Source organism: Lepidothrix coronata, unplaced genomic scaffold (assembly GCF_001604755.1).
Source record: "Lepidothrix coronata isolate B3197 unplaced genomic scaffold, Lepidothrix_coronata-1.0 Scaffold25, whole genome shotgun sequence".
Taxonomy (NCBI): domain Eukaryota; kingdom Metazoa; phylum Chordata; class Aves; order Passeriformes; family Pipridae; genus Lepidothrix; species Lepidothrix coronata.
In genome coordinates this window covers 149,257-159,232 of record NW_016690205.1, presented here as the reverse complement: position 1 = coordinate 159,232, position 9,976 = coordinate 149,257, and positions in this window count along the sequence as shown.

The window sequence follows — 9,976 nt, the reverse complement described above, 5'->3', positions numbered from 1 at the left end:
TGTCCCATGTTTATTTCTAGATTTTGCTTAGGATTCACTGAAGCAAAATACAGAGTTGCAAACCTGCCAGTTGGAGACGTTCATCTCCTCTTTCATTGATTAATTAATCCTGGCCATTAGAGCATCCTTTCTCTCCTTTTTATTTTCTTGTCCATTTGTTTTACATTCAATAGCAGAATAAAACAAAAAAAAAATGTGGGGAAGGAAAAATCAGAAAGCTTTCAAGAATTAAATAGTTTATTTTCTCTTGGTGAAACTGAGTAAACAAAGTACTGGATATAAAAATAACATAGATTACCCGTTAATAAAGACAGAAAGGTAATATCTGAATCCTTTGTTGTGATGAGAAGGTAGTAAGAATCAGAATCTGATCCTTAAAATTTGGGGTTTGACTGGTAGAAGCCAGGTAAGGCTAAATAGAGATACCATTTTTATCACCATTGTAATGCGCTGCCCAGTGTAATACTGAGATTTTCTTATGTCTGCCCTTTGTGCAGGTGTGGTTGAACTGTTTAACCTATCAGGAATTCTGGGGGGAGAGGGGAGGAAGGGGAGAGAAGATTGTTGAGGAGTGGGAAGTGTGGCTGTTCTTTTGTTTTCACTTCCAGTGTGTGCAGAGCTGGGAACACAAAGGCAACCTGATATTTAGCACACTAACTTTTGCACAAGGTGGCTTATCTGCCAAACGTTTCCAATGACATTTTCCTTTCTGAGTGAAAGCACAGGGATGCAATACTCAAAGCTGAGTAATGCATGGGAAATGTATGAGAAATGTAGATCCCATTCCTTCTTCCACTGATGTTAAAGTAGATGTGTAAGATCAACTATTGGTAGAGCTCTGAGCAGAACTTAGGAAAGGAGAAGCTGCTTTGTTCTGGAGAATTTAGGTTTCCTAAGCTCTTCTTGCACACTTTGCAACGTTACATGCAGACAAAATGCTAAGCAAGTTCCCATCTGCTTCTGCTTTACTTTGGTGGAGTCACATTGTGGGAGGTGTGTAAGACTCCACTAGTACAGTCACTTTGAAGACAGAGTTCAGTTTCTTGGGTTAGTGAAATAATTATAGCAAAAGCCATTTGTAGCTGGTGGTAGCACATTTAAGAGTATTTGTGTTGTTCCAAAGGCAGCGAGTGGAATATTATGGGTGAAAAGTGGCAAATAAAGTCAAGAAGTTACGGAACAGGAAAGCTGAAGTCCTGGGGTGAAAACTGATAAGTGGGGATTCAGACCCTGTATGGAATTCTGACAGCTGTTCTTTACTCCTGAATGGTTAGATTCATTTGACCACAGGAAAAAAAAAAAGAAAGGGTGAACAATATCTGCAGGGGATAATTTTTATTTCACTTTGATCACAAATAGCATGCAACAGCAGTAGCTGACAGTGCTACAGCTAGAGAGGAAAATGCTTAGAGAAAGGCAATACACATTATGTTCTGCAGAACAGTATTGTCCATAGGCTCCTGTAGAAGGTTAAGCCTGGTGCTAACTAATGACTCCTCTGAATACTCATACAGTTTTCTCACACACTGAGGGGGTTATTGATACACCCACCTGTCTTTGAAACATACTCTGAACTCTTGAAGTATTTGACTCTTAATTTTTATGTCTTCTCTATGTTACATTGCCACTGCTTACTGCCTGATATGGTGGAGAGCAAACTTACGCATTCCATTTAAAAGGCTTTTTACCATGAATCGGCATTTTTAGGTTTTAAACAGAATGTCCACTTGGGATTTATCCACTGTTACACAGATAAAATAACATTATTATTTTAATTTGATTCGATTACTTGGGATAGGGTGGCCTGTATATTGTTTCTTATAGGGGTTTTTTTTGTGTTTGCACCTCTAGATGAAATGAATTGAAATGAAAAAAAAATGCACAAAGAAGATTTTCCAGCCTAGCAGATGTTTAGGGTTCAGTTCATAAAGAACTGCACATTACTAATTGAGAGTTACACAATGTAACAGGAATGACCAATCTTTAAGATCAGAAGTCTCCCTTCCATGTGAGGAGTGTGGTTTTCAAGAATGGTGAAAGATTTAATGCCTTAATGAACAGATGCCTATGTTCCAACAAATATGACACTCTAAAATAGTTGTGGTTTTCAACAGAGATTATGCCAAAGGGAACTCTGTCAATTAAATAAGATCCTGATGATTACAAAAAGAAGCAGCCTATTTAATTTTTTCCTTGACCTTATTTTACTGGCTTTTTGGGCTATATTTTTGAGGAAAATTGTTAAATTCTGCTAGGTTATTATGCCTCTGTTTATGCTATTCCTGGGTTTATGGAATTCTCACAGAGGATCATGTGCTTTGGTGGAAGCCTTCTGTATGCATCAGTATGGAATAAATGGTACACAAGACCATGTGCAAGTTACCTGCACAAAGGTATTTCTCAGTTCTTGATCTTCCTTGGCATAGTACTAAAGGTGATGAAAAATCAGGCCAGAGAAAGAAATGTCAGGAATAAACAAAATTTTTGTTAACGTGCTTGTCAATGAAATACAGCGAGAGGTTAACAAAAAGGAGAATTAAACATGTGGAAGAATCTAGAGAATCAAAGTTTGTAAAGAACTGCAGCCCTGAGGCTTTTAATATGTCAGTCACTGGCCTTCTCTGCTGAGAGCAGCTAAAATGTTTACAGTGCTTTTTTTGGGTGGATGACATTTAAAATCTCAGCAATGAAATACTTGCCTTTTTCATTCTAAGTAACTGCATACAAACATGTACTTATGAAATGTAATTTTTGATTGCCACAAAGAGAGACTCATAAGTAGGCATAAATCAGTTCACAAGTGTTACCTTCACCATAAGTACTTCTTTATTGCCTTTATATTCTGTAAATCAAGAAGTCAAAAAAACAGAATTCATGTTGTTGTCTTTATGTCTCCAATAGCTGGCCAATAATAGCATAAGGGTAAAGCTGGGGTCAACAAAAGGTTTCTTGTGGAAATAGCAGCCAGATCTCTGAGTTCTCATCATATCTCTTTCTCCTGAAGAAATTCCATGAGAAAGCTAAGCCTATGAATACAGACCTGTTAAGTCTCTGGTCTCCAGACACGAGATTCCATGTGCTGGGCACAGATTATTGTGCAAGGTTAGGTGATAAGCATATGTCCAGCCATTAAAGAGCTGAATCCTGTAGCACATAGGCTTAACAGGGAGCACGCCTTCTAGCAGGGCTCCTGTCAGCACTGGGTCCTGCTAAAGAGCACATTCCCCAGCTGCAGTGCCAGGACTGTGACCTTTCTTTTGCTCCTTGACCCACACATCAGATGCAGCTGGTCAGATAATCACAGAGCAGACTGACCACCTGCATCTGCTGTGTGGGATCCAAAAGTGAGAGAGAAGCCACGGTACTGCCACGTAAAAATGTGCAATGCTGGCAGGGACAGAGTGTGATACAAAAGAATGAGTCAGTGCATGAGATTTGACAGGTCTGCTTTATAGCACAGCTGGGGATTCACCAGATCCCACAGCACAGGGAGCGGGAAGTGCTCTGTGGGCTGCCCCCTCTTTGCAGAACAATCCTTAGAAGCCTGTTTCTGCGTGCATAACTCACCAGCCTACCTAATGAGATTTGCACCAGCACCACCACAGCTCAGTTTGTCTTACAGATAGTGTAGAAAGCACTTTAGCCTAAGAAAACATGATTTTTAGCCTCTTCCCCATTTATTTCATAGAGAGCTCTTGTTAAGCATTCAGGTTTTGAGTCAATGTCATCAGAGCTACATGTTTTGACAGGTTCTCTCCTGTGTGTGTGTATATGGAAAGGTTCTTCATATACGTCCTAAGTTGAGAGATATAATTTGAACAGAGAAAATTATGGTTCATAAAGTGCTCTTGTTAGGTGACATGACTATGCTTAGTCCACTGCAGGACAGCCTACACAGAGAAATGCATATTTCCATACAAATTACAGTATACTGCAGCCAAGAGATCAATTAGAATGTCTGCGACCAAGAACTCTCAAGTGTCTCCATTCACTCTGCCATTCAAACGAGACAGAAATGCATTCAATTGGTGTAAAGAATTTGAACTCTTTCAGGGAATGTGTGGAGACTGCCGCAAAGTGGCATTCCCTGCAGGGTGGGACTTGCAGATTCTGTGGGATCCAGCAGGGAATTTTAAGGGTTCTGTAACCTAACATTTTGTCTCCCATTGAGAGAAAAATTGCAGAATCTGCTGAATATTGTGGAAAGAATGAGGATTTTTCATTGGTCAAATATAACTGACTATGCCAGCTCTCTCATGTTACAGCAGCCAACTTGATCATCTCTGATCTGTGCTGTATTTTGTTTGAAAGGATCTCAAAGGATTTTGCAAGCTATGTTGCAGATACAGCACCGCCATGTCTGGTGTTGACATGCAGGTCTTTTGGAATGAAACATCACAGGAATAAAAGGTCATAACTGTTTAACTATGTATAGTCACAGTTCACACACCAAGACAGGAAATTCAGGTTTAAAAAACCTTTAAAAGTTAGAAGTTTATATTTTCAGGGTGGCAGAGTATGATATTATCTACTCTTTTGAAAAGTGCTTCAAGATATTCATTTGACCAGAAGCTATCAAAAGCTGTGTTTAGCAATTCAAAGTGCCTACCTTTCATCAAGATGAACTAAGATCCCTCCCTTTGACTGGAACTGTGAAGTTCCATTCTCACTCAAGTCAATGAAAAAGTTCCCATTGACTTGAGTAATACAGCAACAGAATGCATCCCAGCTTTCCCAGCTTTCATTCAATAAAAGTCCTTACCAAATGAAGAAACTTAATAGAATTTAAAAGTTAAAAAGTTAGAAATACCTTTAATAATTATTTCTGCATAATACAGTTATACAGAAGTCATTAATATTATCGGTAGTTTATACTTTAAACAGTGTGCCATTCATATACGTTGTCATTTTCTTCAAATATACCGTTCCTGTAGTATTTTTTTATTTTCTTCACTGAGTGATTTGAAATATATTTGCTGTGTTTTACACAAAAATGCTCCTCCCAGCAGTTAATGAAGGTTTTTTTCCAAGGCTAGCTTCTCCCATTTAAAAATATTCTTTAACTGTAGGAAAGATGTTAAACTCAAAAGAGAACTTTAATTCAGAGGCAGGATTTTTTTTCCTTCGTGATTTTTAAAGGTTTCCCCAGACACAGGATTGATAAAAGTCTCAGAAATTTTGAGAAGGGCAGAGTTTGCAGGTGTTTCCTTTGGATCTAAATTCTCGGATAATCTTTTTTTATGGGTTCCTGTCCCAAAAATTTCATAATATTTTAGGATGCCTCTTCTTGCTCATTCTGGTATCTGTTTACAAAAGAGGTATTCTTAATGATTGCATGACTTGCTGGGTGTCCAATTTTGAACAATCTTTGGCATAAAGGGATATGAAAGCTCTTTTCTGGCAGGAACTGGCTCAGGTTCAATATTAAATATGGGTTTGAGGTGAGTTCAGCCTAAAATTCTCAGAAGCAAATTGGTGTTTAGCAGCTCAGACAGTCAACTGGGGGCAGAATCTTCACTTTTCACTGCAGACCTTTCACGCTGCAAAAAATTCTCAGAATCTTCGAAGAGTTGTGGGCTGATTTTCCTGGAGGAGTGCAGTGTGTGCTGGGCTGGGGTACGGGCACGGAGCGGGTGGGCAGAGCTCCCAGACCCCGGGGAGCTCAGGGGCTCGGGTGGGCAGCACCCCCACAGTCAGGGCGTGTAGTGAGCACTCGGATTTACCCAGGAGGTGGCGAATGCTGGTGTCAGCTCAGTGTACTCACCTGTCTCCTGTTACATGGGTACGGTGCACGCACTGCTGATCTGAGTCTGTTTTCAGTGCCCTGGAGCTTTGCCATCCGCTCCCCACAGCCGAGGCTGTCCGGGCTCGGCTCCAGGGACCCGCTCCCCATCCAAAGCAACAGGACGCCCTCCTCTGGATTGCTTGTCCGGCTGCACGTCCTTCCCACACCACAGGTAACATTAACATCAAAATAAGGGAGGTGGGAAGGATGAGGGTCTGTAAAAGACTTCTTTATAAACTGGATTTTCTGGAACATAATGGAAAATTATGTAGTACAGTATATGTACAGTATATGGCATAACATACTGAACTATCTGTAGGATATTCCAATGTATCTGTCCTCCCAGTATGACAACTGTAAATAAAGAGAAACTGAATATATAAAGATAATGAATACGTATATGTTTTATATACATAAATTAATACATATAGATGAGTTTTACAAGTTCGTATATAGATGTGCCAGAAGCAAAGCAAATTTGACTTTTTATTAAGTGTATATCAGAAAAATATTTTTTAATACCTTCCAGGATATAATGTAATTGCAAAAGTGATTGAGTCAGGACGACCTTTTTCCATGGACATGTGAAAACAAATACCTGTTGTGAGCTTTGAATGCTAAATAACTGGGACGAGCTTTGAATGCTATCTTCTCCAAGCAAGTTGTTTACTTGACTGTAACAACTGAGCGTCCCTTAGAGGTGCTGCTGCAATCCTTGTGAATAAAAATAAAGACAGCCTTTTAAAGCAAGCTGTTGCTTGTTCACTGTGCAGTAACAGTTATGAGTGACAACCTGCGATAGCCTACCCTCTCAAAGCCATATTCTTAAAAAGTACCACACCAGTGTGATACAGAACACCAGCAGTGGTCCTCAGGGCTCTATTCCATGGCCAGTTCTGTTCAATATATTCATCAATGATCTGTGTGTAGGGGTGGAATCCTTCATGAGCAAGTTTGCTGATGATACCCAGCTGGGAAGAGCTGTTGACACTCTTGAGGGACAAGATGCTTTGAAGAGGGATCTTGATAGCTTGGAGCATTGGGGAGTGATTAATTGGTTGAAATGTAACAAGTCCAAATCCCGGATTCTGCACCTAGGATGGAGTAACACCAGGCACAAGTAAAAATTGGGAGAGGAGTGAGTGGAGAACAGCTCTGCAGGAAGGGACCTGGGAGTGCTGGTTCAGTATGAGCTGCAGCAGGCTCACCATGAGTCAGCAGTGTGTCCTGGCAGCCCAGAGGGCAAACCCCACCCTGGGGTGCATCAAACAGCACAGCCAGCTGATCAAAGGGGGTGGTGATCCTGCTGTGTTCTGTGTTCAGTGCTGGTGTGACCTCACTGTGAGTACTGTGTGCAGCTCTGGGCCCCACAAGCTGGGAGTGATGTGAAGATCCCTGCATTTGTCCAGAGGAGGGAAACAAAGCTGGTGAATGAACTGGAAGGAATTCCCATGAGGAGTGGGTAAAGATTCTGAGCTTGTCTAATTTGGAGAAAGGAGTCTAAGGGACAACCTCATTGTTCTGTGCAGCTTCCTGAGGAGGGGACAGAGAGAGGGAAGTGCTGAGCACTTCTCCTTGGGATCCAGTAATAAGATCTGTAGTAGTTGTTGAAAGCTGCACCAGGTTTACACTGGATATTAGGAAGCCTTTCTTCATGGAATGGGTGGTCAAACACTGGAACAAGCTTTCTAAGCAGGTGGTTGATGGCCCAAGGCTGTCAGTGTTTTAGAGGCATTTGGACAACGTCCTTAATCACGTGCTTTAACTTCTGGTCAGCCCTGAAGAGGTCAGGCAGTCAGACTAGATGATTGTTGTATGCCCCTTCCAGCTGAAATATTCTAACCTCTTCCATTCTATTCTGTTCCACTATCCTAGGTAAAGTGCTGCCTACAGCTCTTGACTTTCCTGGACAGCGTCGACTTCCTAGCACTATGAAAGCAGATGGATTTTTTTAAAAGCAGGATTAGCTATTAAAAACAAAGTTGTAGGGAAGAAAAAGAAATAGTGACTTTCTTCTGACAAGTGCATATCATTGGATTAGTCAGGACCTTGCGTGAGTGTTTCGAAGAGGGGAAATGACTGGCCCCATGTGAATGTTAAACTCATGGTAATCATAATCCTTTTTTCTTCTGTAGTAGACTAGAGAAGATGAGGCATGGTCTCACTGTTCTATATCTTGGAAGATCAATCTGTAGATGCACGAAGCAGTGTTTCTTTTGCACTACTTCCCCTTAAATTTCAGATTCTGAAGGGCTTACCTTCGAGTTAGTCCATCAGGATCTGTAGCTGAATACTTAGGATTAAGAGAGCAAGTTATTAGTAGAGAGAAAGGACTGAGAGAATGACTAGAAAGCCATTGGCTTTTTGTCAATTCAGAGAAGCAACCGACCAAGAGATGTCATATGCATAAACACACACACATATAAAAAAATATATAATTATTCAAAGAACCCACACATTTTGTATTAATTGAAGTAAATGGAAGGATAGCAGTGGTCTGCATTAGGAACAGTCCACTATTGAAGTAAAGCAAATGAAATACAGTTCATTTTGAATAATGTTACTGAACATTTTTAGTTCCTCAATAAACACTCTGAAAGCATGAATCACATTATTAGTGTAATAGAAATTAAAACTGTGAAAGATCTGTAAAAACATCCCGGTATTCCATCAGTTGCCGCTGATATCCTGAACCACACGATGGCAGTGTGTTGTTGGATAAAGACAAGGAATCTCCTAAACTGTTCTGAAAATGAACTTCACAGATTATACTTTTACCTAGGGTTACAGAAACTTTTGTCTTATAGGCTCATTGAATCCCAATTGTAGCACAAGGAGGATTTTCCGAGGATTTGGTGAAATATATCCATAAAGAAACTCTTTGAAAAACAACAGAATCTTCTTTCCAATAAATCCTAGAGCATAAGAGTGACTTGAAAAAGTGACATCATCTTCTCAGTTTCAGACTCCATGACCTTGTGGACAGTAGATCATCTTTGGATGCTAAATATAACTCCGTGTTTCCACTCCTGCTGAAGCCAATATTAAAACCGTTGTAGTATTTAGGGAGAATTGGATTAGTCTTATAATTATGGACAGCAAAGAAAGATCACAATTCTAATGGGTCTTGTAAGAAGCACCACAGAATGGCCTTGGAAGGGTCACTTGCAAAATCTGGGTCGATGTGTGTGACTCCCTTTAAAAGTTGGGCACTCTGGTTTCATCAGTGGCCTCTCTTGAGGGGGAGAAAGAGGCAGCAATTAACTCCCTGACAGATAAGAAGAAATGGACTGTCTGAGTGCTTGGAGTCTGATCTTTCCTCAGTGTCAATTAGTGGTAACTGCTAAACTGAGTTTCTTGGAAGCTAAGATTTTGTACATGACCTTTTGCCTTGGTCATTAACTGCCAAGTCAAACACCCTCTGCACTGGTCTTGGCCGTTCCTACAAAGCAAAAGAAAGGAGTGAGGGAGACTGATACTGCAAAATTGCTTTATCCAATTTATTTATTTGGTCTAAAATATTCTTGTCCATAATCCACAGCGTAGTTTTAAAACAATTTCAAAACAAATTAAGCAAAAAGTGTGACAGAGTTTTCAGTGGGAGATAGCCCATCCCTCCCTCCTCTCACATTTGTGGAAACTTAACTTTCTTCCAATGTGCAATGAAGGAGTGCCCCAGTGTGGTTTGACAGTCGAGTTCTGCTAGATCAGAAGTAAAACAAACTCCAGAATTAGGGCTCCTGCCCTTCCCCTGAACAGTTCTGAATGGAGAACTGTTACAGCTTAAGACCTGCTGAATCTTATTTGTTACTTAGATTGGTGAGAGGGGCTGTGTCTGAGGAAACCAAAACAGTCATTTTGGTTGAGATTTTAAAGTTTGGTAAAATCTTTATACTCTGCTGGGGTTTGTAGCCTAGCTTTCTTTAGCAACTGTAGAAAAATCCCAGCTTTGTGGCTTTACAGACAATTATGCAGCCACAGCCATTAATGGAAGAGCTCTCACAGGTGCAGTCAGTGTAAGCTCAACGTGCAGTGTCTTACAGTGAACACTGAGGGCTGATTTCCAGCCAGTGGGAGATCAGCTGTGCAGCAGAGCAGGTCACTGAGTCCAGGAGCTGCTTGGGCCATGCCTTTTCTTGAGAGTGTCTTAGGGACAGGCTGCAGCCTGGATGGGCAGGTGACAGCAGCCTC